The sequence below is a fragment of the Armigeres subalbatus genome, chromosome 2 (genome assembly GCF_024139115.2).
Source record: "Armigeres subalbatus isolate Guangzhou_Male chromosome 2, GZ_Asu_2, whole genome shotgun sequence".
Taxonomy (NCBI): domain Eukaryota; kingdom Metazoa; phylum Arthropoda; class Insecta; order Diptera; family Culicidae; genus Armigeres; species Armigeres subalbatus.
Genome location: NC_085140.1, coordinates 74,359,584 through 74,382,190, shown reverse-complemented (window position 1 = coordinate 74,382,190; position 22,607 = coordinate 74,359,584). Strand labels below are relative to the sequence as shown.

Here is a 22,607-nt window from a genome sequence, read left to right as displayed (position 1 = left end):
GACTTTCCCCGGAAGAAGACCCGAAAAGTGGTCGAAATGTTGGGATAAAATTAAAATTATCGTTTGATTACCAAGACTGCATAGCCGAAACCTAGCGAAGCTCTAAAATTTCCTTAAGTATTCAATAAGTTAATAACCACTCGCAAGACACAATCTTAGTGTATAATTAAAAAAAAAATATGACGAGATATTTAAAACAATATATAACGCAAACGTATTTTAAAACTGGAATTTCTTTTCGTTTTTTTAGTCACCCACTCAAAAATGAGTGACCGCTCAAAAATGCCCATTCTGGTAGTGGACACTCAATTCTCAGCCACAGCAACACGAAAAATAAAAATGAAAAACTTGAAAATTGGCTTTAAAAAATGTAAGATGAAATACTATAAATACAAATTGGGTACTTCTAGTGGATTGAGCATCCTTTTAAAGAAGCACGAAATGTAGGCATTATAAGCAAACGTGTAGAATTATTAGGAAAAAGTGACTAAAATTTTTAATTTAATTTAATTTCTCTATGTAACCGCCACACATGAAACAGATAACATAAAAGAATTATGATTGTGTGTTATTTGACTTCTCAAAAAAGATTTTATGTTGGATTTTAATTCTAGTCGTTTAGATATTATTTGTAGATTTCTTGGTAAATTATTATATTTTACTGGGCCGAAAAAAGTAATCCAATATTGCATTAGACATCGCTGAATGTCAATCGTTTGAAAAAAAATTAAGATTGCAACTGAAAGCATTCAAAACTGAATCGAAAGGCCAAAATGTGCCGCAGCACAGAACCGTTCAAATAAGATTCAATGGGTGATATATTTCCACACATGTCATAAGCTTTCGTTTGATCGCGTTTGATTATGGGATTAGGAAGTCTCGGACAGATGACATAGTAATGCAGCACGTAATGCGATGCAAATGCGGCACCAAATGCGACGCTTTTGTGTTCAAACTGTGATGCAAAACGCATGACGAGACGCGCATACCTGACAGAGTGAACACGATTGACGCGGAAACAAACGATGAAACTGTGCAGGAACAAAACCATCGTGACAATGCTCTGAAGATAGGCTTTTACGGAATAAGGAAACGGTACAAGTAAGATCAAAACAAATTAACAACTGACCGGGATAGGCAAAGCAACAACACCATCCAGCAGCAAGGGAACATCATTAACACCATCAGAATATTCGGTTTGACAGTGTCGAGGCCACCATCATCCGAAGCATAGCCACTGTCAGTACGAGATTATCCAGAGGCACGACAGTGTGGCGATAACGTCAATAACGTGCCGACCAATGCTAGAATCAATAGAAAGCTGGTACCACTTTCTCGGCATGTTCTTTTCCATGTTCTGCCGACAACGATTCATCATGAAATCTTTTAACAATCTTAAACTATCATCTGAACAGCTTAGAAGAAAATCGGCATTTGAAATGTCCAATATTGCAATATTGAATTTTAAAATATCCCGATGAATTGGATTTCTGAAATTAGCTTTTCAAGAATAGCTTTTGAAAATGTTCTCCACGAATATACAAAGCGTTTCGTAGGAAAATAATATTTAAAATCAGTGGCAAAGAAAGAATTCGATAAAGTTTTTGCATGACAATTTTATGTATTCGCGTTCATGGCGAGGAATTGTGATATACCTTATTTTCTTCGTGACTTACGATAAACGAAAATTGATTTCCTTATTCGAAGATTACTACAAAATTAATCTCAATTTTCTCCATGTGATAGAGCATGAGCATGATGACAGTGAATTTCGTAGTTGATACTCTGTGATCGACCAGAACAATCGCAATTGCACAGGGAACCAATGGATGGAAAGCATGGTATTTGCTCTCCAACCTCAATGTGCACAGTCCGAGAGCTCTAGTATTTTTGATGGTCGATAACGGCGCTGGCCACGGTCATTGGGGATGGGTAGGAATTGATGGTGCAGTCAATCTCCCACTGCAAGCCGAGAACACCTTTGCACTCTCCACGAGTTCCTGCGGGTTTTTTTCGGAATCTGGGGTTAGGTTTTATGGCAGAGATTCGTCTTGGTTAAAGGGTTGCCAATGCGATAGTAATGAAAGGGTGGTGTATATTCTAATTTGATGCTGAAACGGACTTTTTTTTGGCTAATTTCGAATTCTAACAGTTACCTGATAGACCAGAGGTTCCCAAACTTTTAGATATGCGACCCACCTAGCAGAGTCCCATATTGCTTGCGACCCACCAGGTACCAAATTCATTGATTTTGTGAAATTAGATAAAAATGAGTTCGCGTTAGATTGGACAAATCATAAAAAATTACGTTATATTCCATCATTGTATTTGTCACAAATTTCGTCAATTTTTTGGATTGTATGTGGATTGGATTTGGATGGGATTTAAATTGAATTTGGGTTGGATTTGAATTGGATTTGAAATTTATTCAGATTGGATTTGAATTGGATTTCGATTTGATTAGGATTGGATTTGGATTGAATTTGAATTAGATTTGGATTGGATTTTAAAAAGATTTGGATTTGATTTAGATTGGATTCGAATTGGATTAGGATTGGTTTTGGATTGGGTTCGGGGTTTAGATTTAGATTGTATAGGACTTCTTTCTACTTGCCTCGTATAACAAAAAAGGCCGTTGACCACGTCAGGTTTGTTTTTTTTTAATCATCAATCATTACTAAGATCCTAATTCAAAATATGGAATAGATTTGTTTGACAAAATAGTAACAAAATTATGAATTAAGATTTGTCTTTCGCGACCCACCACTGAACTGCCCACGACCCCCCTGGGGGTTGCGACCCACAGTTTGGGAACCTCTGGTCTATAGTATGCATGAATGTTCGGAATCTTCAATAATCCCATCTTAGACATGATCACGTGGTCTAAATGAGAAATCGATTTTTCGTTGGATCAAGTTGATACCACCGAGCGATTTGCTGAAGATCATGCAATTTTTTAGATGTAGACCGTAAAGTATGTTCTTCAGCTTCAATCCATTAAGATTACAAAAATAATGCAGCAGGGCATGTCCAATAAAACTTTGCAGGCGAATACCGAACTGGCTGTTCACCGAAAAGGGCGACAAAAATGAACCAGATGATTACTCTGCGACATTCATTAACTCCGTAAATACAACTTTCGAACTCATCATTTGATTACGGACTCTCTAATCTTCTACTACTGCACTCTTTAATCGACTACTAAACAAAACCATTTTTTTACAAATAATAATGCATTATGCGCTGACCCTGCACACACGTAGTAGTTGCCAAGCTACCACATGGCAGTGTACCGGAGTGTGGGACTCTCACCCACTAAACCCTCCTTGGGTTCCAACCCTATTTTCCCCTCGGGACAGCTTTTCAGCATTACTTCTGGAGGATAGGCTGTGATTATTGTTCCCATTCACACACACGCTAAAAATGAACTACTCAAAATTGAGTCGAATCCGACTCATTTTCATTAAAAACGGGACAACTCAAAATTTGAGTAAAAGATACTACTTCAATAAAATGATGATCGCACTTAAACTAGGAGTCTGTTTGTCGTAAAATAGATAGATAGATAGATAGATAAACTTGATTCGCATCTGTCGTATTAAAAATTGATGGAAGGCCAAGCTTAACTTTCGCGAAATCATTATTTTATTGAAGTAGTATATATTACTCAAATTTTGAGTTGTCCCGTTTTTAATGAAAATGAGTCGGATTCGACTCAATTTTGAGTAGTTCATTTTTAGCGTGCAGACACTTACACTGTAGGAACACTTCCCATGCTAATTGGCACTCCCTGGGTTCCTGTGTCCTGTGCGCTTTGAGCGGCATACGGTCACTTTGATAGGGCCTGCTTGCGAACACATGTAGTTTCTTGTAGAGCAGAGGTTCCCAAACTTTTAGATATGCGACCCACCTAGCAGAATCCCATATTGCTTGCGACCCACCAGGTACCAAATGCATTGATTTTGTGAAATTAGATAAAAATGAGTTCGCGTTAGATTGCACAAATCATAATAAATTGCTTGATATTCCATCATTGTATTTGTCACAAATTTCGTCAATTTTTTTGGATTGGATGTGGTTTGGATTTGGATGGGATTTGAATTGAATTTGGGTTGGATTTGGATTGGATTTGAAATTTATTAAGATTGGATTTGAATTGGATTTCGATTTGATTAGGATTGGAATTAGATTTGGATTAGATTTGAATTAGATTTGGATTGGATTTTAAAAAGATTTGGATTTGATTTAGATTAGATTGGTTGGTCGAATTGGTTTTGGATTATGCTCGGGGTTTAGATTTAGATTGTATAGGACTTCCTTCGACTTGCCCAAATATCGTATAACAAAAAAAGGTCGTTGACCTTGTCAGGTTTGTTGTTATTTAATCATCAAATCATTACTTAGATCCTAATTCAAAATATGAAATAGATTTGTGGGACAAAATAGTAACACAATTGTGAATTAAGATTTGTCTTTCGCGCCCCACCACTGAACAGCCCACGAACCCCCTGGGGGTCGCGACCCACAGTTTGGGAACCTCTGTTGTAGAGGTTTATCAGAGCCACTGCCAAACCCCACCACGTCCTTCTTGGTAGGCCCCGTAACTCGCAGAGGCCGTGGGAAGGGGTCGTAAAGCCCTTGGATATAGTTCCTGCTGCCCAAAAAAACACAGCTCTGGAAGATGCAATACGACGATCTGGTGCTCCATGGTCTTGCGGGTGGCATTGACATCATTGGTGTCGATCGCAGAGCAGTGAAAGGCCTACTGAGAGAGTAGGGCTAATCATAAACTCTGTTAAAACTTAGTATCTGGTGGCAAACAGAGAACGGGGCAGTCCAAATAGTGTTGGTCCTGAGGTGGAATTGGATGAGATGCGTTTTGAGCTTGTCGGCAAATTCATATATCTTGGATCACTCGTTACATGTGACAATAATGTTGTCCGCGAGGCGAAAAAACGTGTTGATATGGTACCCTTGAAAACGCGAGGTGATAAAATATTGAATTCCGAAATGTTCGTGCTAAAATCTCTCACTAAACTTTGAAAATTTTCAGAACAGTTCAGTAATTCAAAGGAAAAACAATTTTGGGAGAGAAAAGGAGCAGGTAGTTTCAGTAATAAAGAATAAACACAAAAGCGCCTACTTGCCGCTGGTTAATGGCAACTGTAGGTTTGCTTTGTTGTTGGTGGACCCTCCTTAGCCGTGCGGTAAGACGCGCGGCTACAAAGCAAGACCATGCTGAGGGTGGATGGGTTCGATTCCCGGTGCCGGTCTAGGCAATTTTCGGATTGGAAATTGTCTCGACTTCCCTGGGCATAAAAGTATCATCGTGTTAGCCTCATGATATACGAATGCAAAAATGGTAACTTGGCTTAGAAACCTCGCAGTTAATAACTGTGGAAGTGCTTAATGAACACTAAGCTGCGAGACGGCTCTGTCCCAGTGTGGGGATGTAATGCCAGTAAGAAGAAGAAGAAGAAGAAGAAGAAGAAGGTTTGCTTTGTTGGCTTAATTTAGAAAAAACGAAGAGCATAAAATATTCACCATCACAAAGCAACTTCGGCCCGAATTTTGACAAACGTCTCATGACTAGGGTGGGTGTACCAATCGTCGCCATAGTTAAGAATTATTAATAACTAGCAGACCCGACGAACTTCGTTTCGACTAAAATTGATTTATTCTCTGATTAATTCTCGAGGTATGAAGAAATTTATGTTTCATTTGTATGGGAGCCCCCCTTTCCAAATGAGTGAGGGGTATCGAACCATCTTAAGAACCTTCCCCGGCCCCAAAAACCTCTGCATACAAATTTTCACGCAGATCGGTTCAGTAGTTTCGAATTCTATAAGGTTCAGACAGACAGAAATTCATTTTTATGTATATAGAAGAAGAAGATTAAGAATTTAAAAAAATATAAATAGAAGACATATTGATGGTGTTGATATGTCATGCGAAAGGTTTCCCTTACTGCTCCTTAGAACAAATGTAAAAACCGCATTAAAATTAATGATAGTACCCAAAATTGCTTAATCCATAATAGGAACGCATGTACCGGTTGTGGCACTATTCTTAATTTTGGTTCCTATTATGGCAAATCCAATTGTTTTCTTATGGGATTGGTCATAATGGGATCACTAGTGCGACAACTGGTGCAAAGGACGACAACAATTAAGCAAAATCATTTTTACAATTATGGTTTGGAAAAATATATTAAGCTCTTTTAGTGGAATGTATTCAACCGTCTAAGACGAATTAAGTACTCTCCATTTAATTCCACCAATTATTTTCGATATCTTTGCAGATACGTATTTCGACCACAAGTCAAGTACGAGACACTGAAGACGACCACACAGTTGTGATCGTCTGCAAAGATATCGAAAATAATTGGTGGAGTTAAATGGAGAGCACTTAATTCGTCTTAGTGAATTATGGTTTGTTTGATTTGGAGGAGATTAAAGCTGTTATCGTGGGGGAAGGGTCGTTTGGCCGAACAAACCATTAGGCCGAAACTCATCTGGCCGAAAGTCATTTGGCCGGAAGGGTCATTAGGCCGAAAGGGTCATTTGGCCAAAAGGGTCGTTTGCCCGAAAGGGTCATTAGGCCGAAAGGGTCATTTGGCCGAAAGGGTCATTTAGCCGGAAGGGTCATTTGGCCGAATAGGTCATGAAAATAAATACTCACTGACCCATATTAATTCCGAAAATTGACGGTGCAAAGCGAATATGAATATGTTTAGAAGGGAAGCAACAAAGAATAAGGATGTCGAAAATTAATTGATTATTTCGATTAATCGATTCATCGTTGTGATAATCGATTAATTTTGAATCGATTACTATACAATGATTAATCGATTCAATAATCGACAAGAATCAAGAGTAATCGATTAGTAACTAATCGATTAATCGTGATTTTACGACATCTCTAGTTGTGCCAGTTTGGTCGTCAGATCCCAACACGACCACACAAGCGAAGAGTTAATTGCCTATATGCCGGGTATTAAGCCACCCGGAGTGGAAATTAATTACTATGTCTGAAACTTGATTATGTATATGTACAACATGTGATAGATTTAGGACACACGTCGGTCGTACTATTTTTGTGCTCCGTGGAAATACGTGAATAATATTGTGTTTTTCGAGGATAAATCGCGAGTGAAAGATGGAAACCGAATTAAAATGTTTAATTTGGCATGATGTAATTGTTATTGCTAAAATTCAAGTGGTAAATGCCAAGTGATGTCCATAATCTGTTGTGTTGTGATTCATAATCGTTCTCGCTATTTTTTTGTTTCAAATGCTGCCGTACGGAGAGTGTGTAGTAGTATTGGTGGAAAGTGAAATGAAGATGCACAATTCATTTATGTGTGTATTTGTGCTTCTGAAGTGCTTTCAAAAAGCTCGAAAAGCGGTGTTTGTTCTAAACATGTCCGATTACGGAAATTATCTGAGACTATCGAAAACCTGCAGTTCGCTAAAACTAATCAGGGATGCTGAAGTTACTGAAAACTCCGGTGAGATCAATCCATGTTATACTTTTATGTTGTTGAAATTCATTGTTTTCTGACTCGCCTCTTACGTCCTTCGAAGTCAACATATTTATAAGCCATACTAATCTGTCCTTAAAAGCATATCTGTCCTATATAGAAAGATATTCAAGCAAATATGGGACACTAATGTTATGAACTAAATATCGGCAACTATGATACTTAATCTGTTCGATTTCCATGCGTTCCTGTTTCCAGAACTTTCAGCAACAAGTCCCAAGGTAGCTATATTGAATTCGAATGATTGAATTTTAGGTCGGTTTGGATGTTCGAAAGAATTCCCACTGGTATTACGTAGCTTGAATGTATTATGTCTCGCTTCGACTGAGAATAAAATAAAGGATTCATCAAATCAACGCTTTCAGACCGTCTCCGTCATTTGAACTAGAGTTCTGATTTGGAATTAAGAGCGAAGCGTAGCGTTGAGGGCCACACAGAGTGGATGCTTTTTGATAGATTTTCCTATGGAATACATAAATCCCATATAGGAATTTGCGGATTAATTTTTATATCAACAATTATACAGGAAACACATTTACATACATTGCTTTACAGTTGATTTAGTTACATTAAGTACCAATAAGAATCGGACATCTGCTAAGCCTACCCGTAGCGCTGGATAGACACCTTTACGTGGTGCTTTACGGGGTAAGATCTACCATGGTCACATTGCCAGCTACAGGCAAATCCTGACCAACGAATACCTTCCCAATAGCCAACTCCATGGTACTTTATGAGGGTGTCGCTGAGCGAAGAGCCTCCTTTCCATCCCCTAGTTGTGGTACAGATGGGCGTAGTACGGAGTAGTAATCCTCACGCTTTTGTAATTTTTGTCTTAGATTGAAATCAAGGACTACACCTACCTTGATTTCTGATAGCAATCTGGACAGTATTTTCAAAAGAAACATGAGTTTTACTCCACTTTCATTTTTTTTATTAATTTGGAATTTGAATATTTTTTGATTTTCGTATAATTATTCCCTCACTTTTCCATATTTATATGTGCTATATTTATTTAATTTCATAATGTAATATTTTTATACTCTCATATTTTAAAATTTTGCAATTTTTTTTATCTTCATATTTTTTTAAATTTTATGCTTTCATAATTTCATAATGTTGTATTGTATGCTGCCATACACTGTTGATAAGGAACTATATTTTTTAATTATATATTTTCATATTTTTATTTATATATTTTTCAAATATGTATTCATATTATCACGTTCTCATTTTATCATGTATTCATATTTTCCTATGTTCATATTTTTATATTTTCATATTATCTTGTTTTCATGTTTTTATTTCTTTGTGCTTTCATATTTTCATATATTTATGTTTTCATTTATTTATATTTTCATATATCTTTATTTTCATATATTTTTGTTTTCATATATTTATATTTTCATATATTTATTTTTTCATACACATTTATATTTTCATATTTTCATACTTTTGTTTTCTCATATTTTAATTTTCATAGCATGTATATATAATAGTGTGAAAGAGTGAAGTTATTTTCATATTTTATACTTTCTTATTCTTATGCTTCCATGTGTTATATTCTCATAATTTTGCTTGTTTAAATGTTTATCTCTTATATTTCCATATGTTCATGATTTATATTTTCATATACCCATATTGTCATATTCTGCTACTTTCATATTTTAATATTTTCTTATTTTCAAATTTATATATTTCCATTTTGTTATATATTCATATGTTTATGTTTTCATTCTTTAATATTTATTTTTATCATAAACTGTTCATGTTTTATTCATATTTTCATATATTCATTTTCAATCCCTTCATATTGTTAAAAAAAAAGACAGGGTCACCGTCTTCGACCAGAGGTCGCACAGACTGAATACTTAACATCTAGCAATAGACAACGGACAGGACATTTACACAACACCCAGTGGACCAGTGGAGAACTTTTCGCTTCACGAAAAGTTTTCTCCTTACCGGGGCGGGAATAGAACCCACACTCCACAGCACATGCGTCTAGACGATTGACGTCACTAACCGCACGGCCACGAAGCCCACAATTGTCATATTTTCTAATATATATTTCTCCACATTTACATATAAATTTTTATTAAAAATTTACTAAAACTGGTGCACTCAAATACAGGAAGATTGAGAGGGCATCATTTACCTAGGTCGTTGTTATCTGACAAAACTTTGATAGGTTCGGTGATATAAAAACGAGAGGAGCTGACAAGATACAAAGAAAGGTAACATTTCCAATACAATAGAAGAAACATATTTATTTTAATAATTTTTACCATATATTTTTATTGACACACGGTAATCTGGTGACGCTGATTTCTTGAAGCTGAGGTCCTTCGGTCAGGGACACTGTGAACTATTTTTCAAATAATGTAATCCCAATCTAAACATTAATATTTCCTTTTCAGCTGAAGCAAGGGTTGCTGGTGAAGTTTATTTCACACCAAGGATCAATTTACTCTCCTTTGATTTTCATAAATTTCAACGTTTTTCCTATACTTATTCTTAATATTTCCATACCACAGAGCTCCATATATTTTAAATAATCTCGCATAAACATTTATAAACAATCATCTTGTCAACGATTTACCTAACCAAATGACAATAATTAATCTTCATTTTCAGAAACATTGAGTGCTGACGAAGATTCTGAAGCAGCATCACACTACAAAGGCTAATATTACTACAATTTATTATTTCAGAAATATGCCGCAGATTGCAAAATCAATGCAATTGTTTTGTCAAAATCTATTTATTCATATTACATTCAAGAACAAAACATCACCTTTTACAATATCAATACCAATAAAAATATAATATTTACGCTTTTTCGCCAAGAAAAGCACCCCTTAATAACCCATCCAAACTCCAACTCCAGATACCTATGAAGGTCGCGCGAGTTCTCCGCATCTTCTTAAGTAGGTATCTAATCAACACTTCCCACCCAAATCCCCACTGATCGTAAGGACCTGGCCAGGTGTTGAACAAAGGGATCGTTGAATGAAAAACATGCCAAGCCCCAGGCTGTTTTTTCTGGCGCATCTAACGTCCCTATCGACAGCCAACCCAGGATAGTGTGCGGTCAGATATGCTATGCTATGCTATGCTATGTACAACATGTGATAGATTTAGTTCGGAAAAGGTATTGGAGGGTAGCCGCCCCTTCGGTGGGGTTTGATCCCACGACCCCAGTTCGCATGACAGGTGCTTTCCCTACTAAGCTACGAAGGACCTCCGTCGTCCACCGCAGCTTAGCGGGTACTGATGACACCAAATTCCCAGCACCAGGTACCAGCCGATCTCTCGCAATACATTTTCAGAACTAACTCTCTCAAATGTATTTTTGTACACAATGTCAACCAAGTAGGATGAGTATTTAATATTGTCCGGCTCCTACACACAAAAAATCCGAGATAACACCAGGGCCCTGTAGCATAATCAGACTAATAATATTAGCTACAAGTTACAAGTTACAAGTCAACAAATTACAAGTACTTGTAATTTGCGTCGCATAATAATGCTTTGCCAACTAATAATATTAGTACTTGTAATATTAGTAAGGTTGAAATTACAAGTCCGTTACGTTCATTTACCTGTCAAAATTCATCCGATAGTTCACTGTCAATGCGGAGGTAAACGGTTTGTTTACGTTTGTTTGCAAATTTGCAGATAAAATATATATTTTGACTGCGATAGGTATGCACGGAACACTCTCTGTAAATTCATTGATTCCGCGGTTTAAGTCGGCTTCGTGGTATTGGCATTTTTAACCAAGCCAATGTAGTGCACACTGGAGTCGTTTTATGTGGTCTTTGGGATTGACTTAAGTTTTAATTAAGGCGATTTGTAAGGTACGCGAACCTATGCTCCATGACAAATCGAATCCCGCTAGACTTGTTTGTTGTTGGGTTTTGAAGAGGGTTTAATTTACGTGTATTGTGAGACTTGTGCGGGTTTAGGTTTTGCTTCTAATTTGATTATGAAATTTGGACGATTTCTTTTTTAGTTCAAAATACTGATGAAAATATCGTAATAAATTCTACTTAGAATTTAGGTAGTTTTTTCGTTTTTCTTTTCTTTCCCATGATTGTTGTCAAACATAAAGCAATATGCATGATCTTAAGCGAGATTGTTTAGTATAATAATACTACAATAATACAATAATACAAACTTCAGTAAATTAATATATTCTCAATTTTGAGATGGATAAAGTCAACTTTGGGTAAACTAAACTCAGCTTTGGTTAATATGTTTTAAGTGGATTAAGTTAAACTACGTTAAAAACGTGTTACGAAACTCATTTCACTCAAAATTGGGATATTGGTCCAAAGTACGGATTTGCGCTAAAAAACCCACTTTTGAGTAGTTTTGGGTTTCTGTGTACTGTATAATTTAATGATCTTTAGCGCTCCTCCATTTGAATACTTGATGTCAGCACTTGAAGTACTTCTACTATATTTAAAGTCATTTGAAAATTTTCATAATTCTCAGTGTTATATCGGAACGAGAAATTTATTCTTAATGCACAGTATTTCATTATATGGTAATTTGAAGCAACTAGAATAATAGTTTTTTTCTCGTCGTTAAAAACAATTAAACGATGCATAATTGCTTTGCACAGCTAAAATAATAAAATAAAAGCTACTTGTAAATTAAATTACAGCACCATTCATACTTGTAAAAGAAACTACAAGCCAACACTAATAATTTCTACTTGTATTTTCTTTATGCAACAGTTACTTGTAAATTCCACTAATATTATTAGTGCAGTTTACTTGTAATATTAGTCTTGTAAATTCATACTTGTAGATTCATTATGCAACAGGAAAATACAAGTTACAAGCTACTCTACTAATATTATTAGTAAAGTTTCGATTATGCTACAGGCCCCAGATCTCGACGTTTCAGGCATTTCTGAGACATTTGGCATCAAAAACAAAAATTTGGATTTCGAAAAATTTTCTGAGTCCCAAAAATTTTCAAAGTTCCAAAAAGTCAATTTCTTTCAATTTTTTTTTTTTTTTTTTGAGATAACATTAGATCTCGATGACATTTGGCATAAAAAATCGATTTCGAAATTTTTCCATAACACACCAACAACAATTAGAAAATATTTCGTGTTTCAAAAACAGTCAAACTTTGACCGCTTTGGTCAAACACTAAAGTCCGATTAAGCTAAAATTTAGCATAGGGACTTTTTTCGAGAAGATGAAACTTTTGAGTACTACTAAAAGTCGATTTTCATTGGCACCCTACTGTATAGCGTCGCTCGCCTGTCAAGAAATGAAACATTAAAGTTACTCATGTGAGTCACCAATTAACATCTTTTTAATTACACGCACCTGAATTCAGCAACGATTGTTAAACGATAACAGAAGTGAATAGAATTTTTTATATTCAGTACTGAATGACGCAACATGTGTGAGCATCTATTTTTGAATGTTCTCTGCAACTTTCGGAAGGAAATTTATTCTTGCTGGACAAGACAAAATAACAGCTTTACCGTACCTTCTTAAATCAACCGCTACAGTAAGGTCCATATTAGGAAATGTAAATGACTGGGCAAAATGTTCTCGAACCCAAGGGATGCCTCTCCACGGGTCATAATCACTGTGCTAAGTGGACCATTAGTACCTACCAATCAGGAAGCTATAATTCTAACCTCACAAATTATTGACTCATTCGCACTTCGCTCACTTCAACCGACTGGAAAGAAATCAATCATATTCAAGGGGGTCCACCCATCATCGACATTCGGCACATGAGAGGGACTTGCCAACAAACCAAGTTTGGAAACGCTAAACAATAACACTCGTTCTTCTTTTGGGCAGTAGCACTTTGAGAACAACATAATCGCTACACGGTTTCCAACCGGGCATAGAATTGACGTTTCAAGGTGGTTTTATTCTTCTACAGATTCAGTAACGCCATATCCACAACGATAAACGGAGCAACCTAATATAAATAATGAAGTAGGTACCGCGTGATATCATCGTTGCAAAAGCGTACTTCCAAAACTGCATCCAACGAATCAGCTTATCTGTGCTTTCGCACAAATAGCAAATAAGCTAACATTTATCTTCTTACAGAAGATCAAATACTGAATAATCGTCTAATCTGAAAGTTGTGGCATATACCTAGGTGCAATGAAAACTGCATCATAGAAAATCAACATGCTTTATGTTCTTACGACGGTAGTCATTCAGCAAATGAGTTCGGATCTTTAACGAGGAAATCTGTCTAGACTAGATCAACCATCGGCCGCCATGCCGTCATCGTTTTTCGTTGCAGTATACCTAAGAGGAAGCACGAGTAACACAATCTCATTACCAGTAGGAGACAGAACGATACGTCGCCGGGTGTCTATGCACTTTAGTAAAGTGACTTTACACATTGCGGGTGACTAAAAATAGTCCTCTGACGGCGATCGCTCTTCTTCACAGGAATCCGGAGGTACTCCATGATGATGAGCATAAACCTTCCCAACGAGAGTTGTTTATTTGTTTACCGTCCGCGGAGAGTTGTTAATTCATCATCTTTGCAGAAGGGGCGAACTAGATACGTAGAACACTTGAATTGGCTCAACTTCCAACCAATATGGTTCGCACAAACGGTGAAAGAAGAGGATACTTTCGCTTCAAAATTACCAGTTATTATTACCATTGTTTGTAATGCTAAGTACATGTAAGACTGATTGAAACTGATGAGATTCGACACGCGAAAACAAAGAAAACCTCCCCGGTGCATGTTGCATCTTGCTGAACGCCTGCCCACCAGTCAACCAACCACATCGGGGAAACGTGGAGCACTTTATGTTGTTTGCTCTGCGAAGAAACCTTGAACGATCCCAGTCGACGGGAAGGATGGGACTGCCTCGGGTAGAACCGCCCGATTTCAGTTGAAGAACATCAATAAAAACACTGCTACAGAAAGGGATGTGTGCCATACTGCTATTGGGCGGATTTCGAACGGTATGAAGCTGCTTGATACTGATGAAGATCGCTTAAGAGTGGGGACGTGAAATGATCCATTGAGCCGCGCGTCGTCGTGTGGGATGATGAATCGTGCGGAGGGGCGGAATTAAACAAGCGCTATCCATGTCCTATTACTGCCTGGGATGAACTGGGAAAATAAAGATAAGATTGTTGGATACAATATTGCAGTTTAAATAGCGCCAATTGTCAATAATTGCAGTGTTTATTTTACTCCGACGGTAAACAATCTCGAGCGACGCATATGGGTCAGTGAGAAGGAGCGTGTCTCATGATGGGTGTTGCACCAGTTGGATAACGGTCATTTACTGTCACTTAGAGAATATTGACCCAGCAAGTAGTGTATTTTCGTATATGATACTTACGTACGGTACTTTCTCATCAGTCCCATACAGTTTCATTGGCATACTGACAATTAAAAAAACTACTTTATATTAAATCGTCGGTTAAAAAACTAAAATCCTGAAAAAATCAGTTTGGTAGGTATTTAAAAAAATGGCTGCATAGCGCGATAGAGTGTGTGCTTGAGGGGCTTTGCACGTGCACGTTAATTTATGCTGCAGATAAATTTGACCCGCCATGTTGTCATTTCACTGCACGCATACCCTGCCCCCACTCGCATATTAGTCCTATACCGTTTTTTTTACATACTGAGATAGCCATTGAAGTTCCAAATCGCATCTTCCATATAAAATTTTAAAAAAATCTAATATATGGAACATCATTGTATCTTGCTGAAATTTTGCAGTCGTTCGCCCTTCGATAGATTACCGTGAAGCAATTTTGTATGATCGAAACATTGGTTAGTTTTGTGCATCTTAATCATGTGTTGTACAAAATCAACTAAACCTATATATTCATAAAAACAATGAGCATTTACTTTGAAGCAAACTAGCTGACGAACGGGTTTGACAGATTTGTAAGGTTTTCTCATCAATTGATTCGTCTTGGGATCAAAGAGTTGATGAACATGACAAGAAAAGTAGAAAAATTGTTGAAACACAATATCAACGCAAATAGTAAAGAAACCACAACGCGATTGCACGAAAATTGATCTAGAGTGCGGCGTCGCAATCAAGTTTGTAAGTGACATTTTGAATACAAAACGTCTATTATGTAGTGTAAATTTACCTCTGAACTAATAAGGTAACGACAGCAATAAGTATGGACAGCCACGAGCTTAACCGAAAAAAAGTGTGTATACTATGTCTTTCCAATAATAAAAATGTTAGACCGATTTCTAAAAGTGTAAGAACAGTTATTCAAGAAAAATTTTTGCAAGATATCGATGAGCGAAAGTGGTACTACCCGACATCAATATGTACCTCCTGCCGTGTGATGTGCACTGTTCCCAGTGAAACGTGGGCAAGACAACACTTGTATAAGTACAAATACGACTATAAACAGGTGACCAGGTGTGTCAGTATCTGCCACTGTGAAGTATGCAGTGCATCTAAGGTTGTGGAAGGAAGAAACCTGCCAGGAGTCACTCCCAAGAAATTCAAGCCAGGCCGTCCGAAGAAAGTGCTGTCAGATACGATTAAGGTGGTTCGAATCTGCAAAGTTTGTTTAACGGAAATAGGGCGAGGAAGAAAGCATGGATGCAATTCTTCTCGGCGAACAGAAAACTTATCAATAATGTTGAAGGAAAAGAATTCTTCACAAAATCAGCGGAAGCAGCAGTGTCTGAATTTCTAGCGGAAAAAGTGTCATCTTCCGGTATAAATTGCGTTTTATTTGAATTTTATTCAACTTCTATTCTATTCTATTTTATTTCTACTTTATACCTAGGATCCAACAATATTCGTCTTTCTAATCGTCGTGGTAAGCAGTCAGTATACCATAAAACATCACCCGCCACAACATCAAATGATCAGAACAAAATTAGCTCGAAAAACATGTTCAAGTTGAAGATCTCAAACTCCTTAAGCATGCGGAAAACTCTGGGTAACGAATCATATTGATTTAAACAACATATTTTTCATAGATCTTTGTTTCAGGCATTATGAAGGGTCTGAAACATTCAGGGATAAAAGTTAAAGCAGGAACTAAAGTTAAGCTTTGGAAAATGAACTCTGAATTATGTAATTTTTTCAGTATCATAGAGCTTGGTGATGTTCCTGGAGGTAACAATTTGCAAACCCAATAATGTGAACGCTCTTTTAATACAATTTTGATCATTATAGCCGAGACCACAAACCTTGGTCAATACGCCTTTACACCGGTAATATAATGTAACAATGTGGCCGGCTTGATAGAGCATGTGAAGAAATCGAGGGAAGGCAATGAAGAGCATGGACACTACATCAAACTCGGCATCGATGGTGGTGGTGGATTCCTGAAAGTTACCCTATCCATCCTATCAAGAGACCCTCCTCCAGCTCGTTCCTCGAACTCCTTCAAAGATAGTGGTGTTAAGCGGTTGCATATCATTGCATTGGCTCCGAATCTCCCGGAGAAGTACGAATACATTTCGTTAATTTGGAATAACCTTTTAAATCTGAACGCTCTGGAGTACACTGTCGCCGGCGATTTAAAAATAATAAACGTTATCGTAGGAATCATGGCGCACTCTTCATCCTATCCATGTCCGTACTGCGAAATAGCAAAGAAAGACCTGGCAGTACAAGCTGGAATACCAAGAACAATTGGTAGAATTAAGGAACATAGCGATAAACGTGCTGAATCGATAAAACGTAGTGATCATGCTAGCTGCATCCATGCGCCTTTGGTCTCTGGTGACGATGCTGATATGATTCTGGACATCTGTCCTTCCCCGCCCTTGCATATAAAGCTTGGAATTGTTAATGCAGTGCAGGCTTGGCATTGGTCATGACAGTCATTGGTATGCTTAGTTTTTTCTCCTACTGATCGTCGTCACCAAACGCAACGTTAGCAACCATATCTCATACCCAAAAGCCATAACATCGCGACCAAGAAACCACTGGTAACCATAATAAGTTTTTTCATTCCTTGACCTTCAGTGGCTCTGACCGTTGTCAGTTTGATGGTCGCGACCAATATGTTCTCCACCTTTTATCTATCTATTTATAGCTTATGTAAACACTTTTGCCAGAGCTCGCACTAGTTCAATTCGTCAAGAAATTATTCAATATAAACTAAAACTAATATATATCAAGATAAGGATCAATTAAAAATTAAAATGATTACAGCAAAATTATTGATTGAAAATATACTGGAGGATCGATCTCAGAACCTCAAGATCTGCTGGCTTCAACGCTAGCATTTGTGCCATTTCAGATCTGTGAAGGTTGTGCACTATAAAGCTATGATATGACAAATAAATCACAGGTAACTTTGCCTTCATTCCATAAGTTACCTATTCACTGCATTGAGCTTCGCGACCATCCTTTATGTATCCAGAAGGGTCACCTCTGAAAAACATCGTTCTCGCTATCCATGGTAACGAGACGGGCTCATTCAGCGAAGAGTCTTTTCACACATGGGCTGGGAGGTAACTAAACCAGAGACAAACAAATAATATTCCCGTCCGGACAACGCGGATTTGTAATTAAACGAGCCTATTGCGATTGAACGATCCTTGAACGAGTGAAACGTTGGTATTTATTGTTTTACTATGACTATGGACGGTGATCAATCACAAGCCTGATGCAGTGTTTAAAGCAGTGGAGAAGCGGAATCCAGATTGGGCTGATTTATGGGCTCATAAAGCTCAAGTACGCCACTTACAACGAGCGTATGGCTTTACCGGAGGTGCATGTAAGGACCTTATTCGTGCTGCCAACATTCTTCAAGATCATGAAGATCTTGTAGGCTATTTCTATGTATGTAAACTGTACATGATATATGTATGTATGTTGAATAATCATGAATTGTATTTTAAAGGTCATTTTGAAAATGTTTATGCAAAGTGCTTTTCGTTCGATTTGGATCCCAGTTTTGAAGAAGATTTGAACAAGTTCATAGAATGTTGGGAAGAACTGAACCTTCCGAAATCATCAAAATACCACATTACAAAATTCCACGTAAAAGATTTCTGCCATATTACTGGTCGCGGCTTGGGCTGGCATAATGAGCAGGCGTCGGAATCTGTGCATAGCGATTTTAAGCTAACCTGGGAGCGATACAAAACAGTACAAACATCTAAGGTGTATAAATCTCATCTTTTACGCGCAGTTGTAGATTACAACAGTGGCCATCTGTAGTAATTATTTGAATTTTGCATTGATAAACACAGAAATAAATGAAAAGAAAACTAAAAAAAGTATTTTTGATTTGATAATAACATAATTGCCTTCCTTAGTCGTGCGTCCTTAGTCCAGACCATGCTGAAGGTGGCTGGACTCATTCCCGCTCAGGTCCAGGTAATAATAACCTTGGAATTGTTTTATTAACCCAGCTGTGAGGCGGCAATGTTCCAGTAGGGGATGTAAAGCCAACAACAAGAAGAAGGCAATCGAAGAATTAAGGGTACTGATTGTTACACCATTTGATAAGCTGTTCGAATATTGAAGCATTTATTTATTGTTGGTTTCACGTAACTACATCAGCTCAAGGATTCACCACCCTGTTTTTGGTCCTTCATAAAGTAGATTTAACAATTTGAATCTACATGCAGAATTAGAACACTGCTTGGATGTTTGTAAACTTAGAACTTAGAACATCTATATAAAAGAGAACTAAAACATTTAGTTGATTTTCAATGCGTTTTTCGTCAAAAACTTAAAAACGGCATAACTTGAAAATCTCACCAACGATTTTTTTAAAAATTTGTCCAGTTGTCCAGAACCGTAGAATTATAGGAATCGAATGGAGCCTACCGTTTGAATGGTATATTTTTTTTTCATAATAACGGTAAATGAAGCACCGTGATATAAGATGAACGTCTGTTCTCTGGGTACACCCTACTTGTCACGGTGTCACACCCACTACGCGAAGGTTTTCCTATTTCACGGAGGTGCATTTTTAAATGTTCTTTCGGGGGTCTCGGGGATAAAATCATTTGAGATTTCCAGTGAAAAAAAAAATTTTTTTTTCTAGATCCCTCGATAGAACATTTTAGTTTACCCACTCTTTGAAAGAGGATGTACTTTGGCGTGGTGGGTGTTTCAGAGATACTGATTTGAAAAAAATATTTTCCATAGAGACACCGTGTTGTAATCAAGTTGTTGCAGATTGACCTTTTGTCCCTTTCGATCTATCCAGCTTTTTACGCTAGCTATAATCTTGTGGAGGGGTTATTTAATCATGACAGATGCTGTGTACAGCTTTTGTTTTCTGCATCAAAGTAGTCTTGACATTCAATTTGTTATTTAATCTGTCATACATTTTCACTCTCTTGTTGATAAATGTTTCCATTTCAAAGGTAAATTTAGTATTTTTCATTCTAATTATTATTATTATTCTAGATTATGGTAGATGCACAGTCAATTAAAAAACTGAGAGTCAGCTGAATGAGAGGAATGAGCGAATCAATCGAAACCTCACGGATTAATTTTTTAACGGCATCCAACAATTGAAAATATTCGTTTTTTTGGGCAACTGGTTTGAATGTGAGATTAGGAAATGCATATTAGGGATGAATATTGCTGTCTGAATCTCGAATGAGGTAGCACCTTTTATAAAATATTTAACGAACTATAGACGCTATCTGAGAATGATTTACGTAAATAATCGAAATCTATTTTAGGTAAAGGTGAAACAACACAAATCCGACTATTTATTTCGATCTCAAATGCTGAACATTCTCCAACATGGGGTTCAACAATTTTTCATCTGCGTGCAACCTCGCATGCAACGTAAAATGTTGGTGGAGCTTTTGAGGGATGCTAATGAAAATTTTAATATGTTCTCGAAAACCAGGGTTTGGTAGAGCGTGATGAATTATACAAAAAAGTTAGGAGTTTCAGCATAAAAAGGTGTAAGAAAAGCACTAAGAAAAGGCAAAGGAGATTTGAATATCGTTACTTTTTGCATGATGTACTTTATAACTTCTGACGTGTTTATTTGAGACGCTTTTGATATGTGGATGCGTTCTTGCAACTCTGTTTTACTTTTGAATTCTGAGAACTCAATGGCAATGAGGTTCTGGTAACTGTAGGATAGAACTCTGGAAATCGCTGTGGGGTGTTGGATAGCTAAAACTATTTGACCACACACAATATTCGAATATATGCTTGCAGTTTTGAATTCATGAAGTTCATTCAGTTGCCCAGAGTTGAAACGAATTATGTTCAGCAATCAGCAGCTCTTGTATCACCTAGAATAAGATAGAAAATTAGTTGAAGAATTGAAAAAATCCAAATTGGTTATGAAAAGGTCCTGGATGAAGAAATCATTTTTCCTTGTGACGTTTCCATGTAATCAACATTGTTTAAATCGCTTACTTTGATCCAATTACAACAAAAATTATAGTGGACACAGAAAATGTCAAAGGGGGTGATTCAAAGTTTATAGCATGGCCTGCGTAAAAAGCTGGATTGTCTTTTTTGATCTTTTGTCCCTTTCGACCTTTTGTTCCTTCTACCTTCTGCCCCTTCCGACGTTTTGTCTTCTCTACCTTTTGTCCTTTCGACCTTTTGTCATAGATTCCTCGAAACTGGATCAACGCTGACCATAGGGAACTTAGTTGGTCGGTACCGGAGACACAGGCAGATACCACTTGCGTGGTCACCTCATCTGCAGTAAATTTCCTGAAATAGCCTCCTGCCAAACCTGTGGGCCCTCCTTAGACGTGCGGTAAGACGGTGCCGATTCAGGCAATTTTCGGATTGGAAATTGTCTCGACTTCCCTGGGCATAAAAGTATCATCGTGCTAGCCTCATGATATACTACACGGGTAAAAATCCATTCCCAGAAATGAGAAAATAATTCATGATTCCATGAATCCGTCGCGTTTTCATGCTATGAAAATACTCCATGAATACAAATCATGATTTCATGATTTATTTTCGCGTAACGCAGCCAATGCGTTACAATTTGGTTGTTGAAATCGACAGAATAAAAAAAAAGTTCAACAGGGGATCCGAACTCGAGTACACTGAGCGAGAGTCCGGCGTGCTACCTCTCAGCCGTTCTTACTTCCTGGGAATGGAGTGTTCGAAGTATAACCGGTTATGAATACTGTTGACTGATGAGGATTGCCTAGTACCATGAATAATGTTCCTGAAATCATGAATTATAATCATGGTTTCATGAACTGACCTGATTCATGATTTCATGATTTTTTATTCATGCCTGTGGGTATGCATTTGTTTCCGTGTAATGCAAAAATGGTAACCTGGCTTAAAAACCTCGCAGTTAATAACTGTGGAAGTGCTTAATGAACACTAAGCTGCGAGGCGGCTCTGTCCCAGTGCAGTGTGGGGATGCAATGACAATAAGAAGAAGAAGCTCCTGCCAAAAATTTATTATTTATCATTCGCTGCTCATAACACTTCCATCTTTTGAAAGCCTCGTAAATAGCCCCGCAGTATCATACTTCAAAGCATTAGTCCTTGGGTATTGTCACCGCTTAAGAATGTCCATAGCACGCTGATCCTCTACGGAAAGCCGCAGGCTTGTCAGACTTCGAGATACCCATGCTATAAAGAGTGAAATAGTTTATCATAGCTGAAATAGTTTTTCATAGTGATTATTGCAAGAACAGCTCCCATAGGGCATTGGGGCATGCCAAATTTGTCTACAAAAATCATTTAATATCTTTGAACTGAGTAGGATGACCTGACCTTGATTTGAAGCACGCATCACGCTTCTACTTGATTGTAGATCTCACGACCTGAACTCAAGAACATTTAGATGGCCTTGCATGTATTGAAATGTAACAGATCTTACATATCTTGACAGGCGTCTAAGGGTCTGTTGAGAAGAATTTTGATTGAAGCCGAAGACATTTTGGATGCCGTTACTGTGTAGCCCCAAATTGCCGGAACGAAATACGTTGACAGCAGCTCTCCGTCAGTGCTGACAAGAAGAGGCCGAGTCATGGCTTGCTGATCACCAATTGACACGCTGAGGTGTTAATGTATAATCACACGCTGAAAGTAACTTACTCAAACCCCACATTCCCCTTCTCCTCT

General features: G+C 37.4%; 2 protein-coding genes and 1 long non-coding RNA gene across 4 annotated transcripts in view; 2 read left to right on the top strand and 1 right to left on the bottom strand.

Annotated features, from left to right (window-relative positions):
- The window catches only part of LOC134209109 (uncharacterized), a 74,492-nt gene that overhangs the window by 6,464 nt on the left and 45,421 nt on the right, over window positions 1-22,607 (top strand). The gene's annotated exons all lie outside the window — the stretch shown is intronic.
- LOC134209110 (G-protein coupled receptor 52) overlaps window positions 1-22,607 on the bottom strand; it is a 241,358-nt gene that overhangs the window by 196,555 nt on the left and 22,196 nt on the right. The gene's annotated exons all lie outside the window — the stretch shown is intronic.
- On the top strand, window positions 16,375-17,183 carry LOC134214548 (uncharacterized). Its single transcript, XR_009979826.1, has 3 exons — window positions 16,375-16,494; window positions 16,548-16,673; window positions 16,734-17,183. It is a non-coding gene; the product is annotated as an uncharacterized LOC134214548 (long non-coding RNA).